The following is a 2,724-nucleotide window of genomic DNA, read 5'->3' as shown; positions in this document are numbered from 1 at the left end:
CAAGACCAAAATTCAGCAGAAAATCGTTCCAATTCCTATCGAATGAGTCTTTGCTTTGAGAGTTCCAAACAACTTGGCTCATTTCTTGTTCGATATCGGCATGTCCCTTTTACCCGTTTAATTTGCTTGGAATCTTCTTCATGATGTGCCAAATGCACCAGCGGTGAACTGTTGTTGGCATACAGGCCTCTAAAACCCTTTTCATGGATGCGCACTGATCGGTGAGAAACCCTTTCGGAGCGTTTCCTCCCATGCAACGAAGCCAGCTTTGAAATAACCATTTGAATGATTCAATTTCTTCGTTCTTCATCAAAGAGCATCCGAGAAGTGTTGATTGACCGTGGTGATTCACCCCGACAAAAGAACCACAGACCAAATTATACCTGAAACAAATTACCATGGTTCAGAATGCAAAATCATTAGCTACACCCTAACAAATGCTTCGCATACACCCAATGAAACAGCCAATATACACCTCTACTGCGGATTCGTAAAAATAAATTAATTTGGCATCATAAATAGGAACAGTTTGTTACCTGTTTGTATTGTAGGTGGTGTCGAATGAAATGACGTCTCCGAAATACTCAAAGGCGGCTCTGCTTCTTGCATCGGCCCAAAAAGCCAGCTTAATCGATTGATCCTCTTCGAGTTGGAGCTCAAAAAAGAAATTCGGATTCTTCTCTTTCATTCTTAAGAAATATTTCCCGAATTCCTTTGCATCTTCTTGTTCGGAAACATTCCGCACTTCCCTGGTAATGTAATTCCTCACGTCCTTTTCGATAAAATTTAACTCGCGGTGACCCCCGGCAGCCGCAACAAACGATTGGTAGGTTTTGCTTGGTCTGATACCGGCCTCCTCGTTATTCTCTATCGTACGACGAATGGACATGCTTAGTTCCCTGTGCTGTTTGAGTATCTCTGCTTTGCTTGGACAGCAGGGGTGTGAATGATCCAGCACAACCTTTGAAATGATCCAAGCACCGACATCCTTCAATGTGTGTATATAAATTCTTGCAGGACAGTTTAGACCGGCTGTCAGATTGGTCTTCTCGGTCGGAGATATTTTAGATTTCCATTTTCCCTCTCTGCTACATGTAATCAGTTGGTTCTTAATCTCGTTTCCCTTCCTATTTGTGCACCGAACTCTTGTAGAGAAACCTGCAGCCTTGGCGTAGTTCCTGTAAAATTTTCCAGCATCTTCAAGGGTGGTAAAGGTCATTCCGACCTTTGGAACAAGCTCGTCATCAACAACTGAGAGAGGCTGCAAAATACACCGTGTCAGAACTGTAAATACACCCATAGATATGATTCAAATACACCCAATCATGTCTAATACGATACACCCGAACCGCAACAACTCAACTACAGAATGACTTTTAAAGCCATAAACTGTAAATACACAGCATGCAGATATACACCATCTCAAAAACTAAATACACACCTAATCATGTCTGTTATAATACACCTGAACAACAACAAGTCAATTAAAATAACAAAAAACCAGTAAAGTGTAGATACACCCACACTTCTAGATAAAATACACCCAAACAAGAATTGATCTACACCCGAGCGTCTGCTACAAATTTCAGGTAATTAATCACAACTAATACATTGAATCGACAGATTCAGGTAAACGTGTTACTTTCACAGTCAATGTTCAGCAATTTTTCAACTACACAATGCTATACAAATTACTGAAAGAAATTTCATACTAATCCTATGTAAATCAAACCTCAGGGACTTCGTTAGATTCTGACTCATAATCCACTTCGCCTGCATTCAGATGACAATCTGAGGTTGAATGATCCATTATCTTCAAAACGAGATCAAACTTTGATTTCGGAAAACAACAAATCAAAAATAGAAAACGAAGCTCGAGTTGCAGAGAGAGACAAAGGTAACCTAAACGAAGAAGATGCTAGTGAGAAGAGGAGACGAAAAGAACGATGGAGAAGAAGGAGGGAAGACGCGGGAGAAGAAGAACAACGAAATCTCAAAATAACGAAAACGAAAAGGGAAAGAAATATTTTAAATCTGGTAGTTAGATATACGCGCAATGTTATATAGCGCGTGGCATCAACGTACCTGAAGCAGCGCGTATTTTGATTTTATTGTTTAATGAACTTGTAAAGCATACAAGCCATTAGGGCTTGTATGCAGAGCTTTTCCGTTTTTTTTATAGCTGTGTCTAATGGAAGTGTCTTTATAAATGTATTTTTTGGATATGTCTCTTTATACATGTGTTTAAAATATAATAATTAATTATTGTTGGCAATAAATTAGCAGATATTATATTGATACCTTATATTTTTCCTTAATTTTGTATTGATTTTTTCCATAAAAAAAATAAACTACGCTCGTGGTGGTTTCCACTTCTCAACTGTATCATTTCCATTACGTGAAATATAGCGCAAGATATCTATCTATTTATATATCTATGTAAAAGTTGATACTAATATATAATAGAATGAATTTATGTTATATTATTTTCTGTATGAAAAAATATAGGTAATCAACAAAATTTTTGAATAATGTGTAAATAATATGAATTAATAGGGTTAAAAAAGTAAATTTAATTAGTAGCATTAAATTATGATGTAGTGTATTTTTATTTGATTGGTGGTTGTTCATATTGTTCAAATTTTTCATTGTTCTCCTGACACTCTCCTTTTTGTATTTATGCCTCGTCAATAATTTTACATACATATTTGTCAATTTTACAAT

The 2,724-nt window shown here is 36.7% G+C and overlaps 1 protein-coding gene across 1 annotated transcript in view; it reads left to right on the top strand.

Moving 5' to 3' along the window:
• The window catches only part of LOC107635371 (LRR receptor-like serine/threonine-protein kinase GSO1), a 7,830-nt gene extending 5,524 nt beyond the window's left edge, over nt 1–2,306 (top strand). The window contains exon 3 of the mRNA XM_016338840.2: nt 2,161–2,306. The gene's annotated coding sequence lies outside the window, so the exon portion shown is untranslated. The remainder of the gene's footprint in view (nt 1–2,160) is intronic.

This window comes from Arachis ipaensis, chromosome B04, assembly GCF_000816755.2.
Source record: "Arachis ipaensis cultivar K30076 chromosome B04, Araip1.1, whole genome shotgun sequence".
Taxonomy (NCBI): Eukaryota; Viridiplantae; Streptophyta; class Magnoliopsida; order Fabales; family Fabaceae; genus Arachis; species Arachis ipaensis.
Note: the sequence above shows the minus strand (reverse complement) of the source record. Positions and strands in the feature narration are given on the sequence as shown.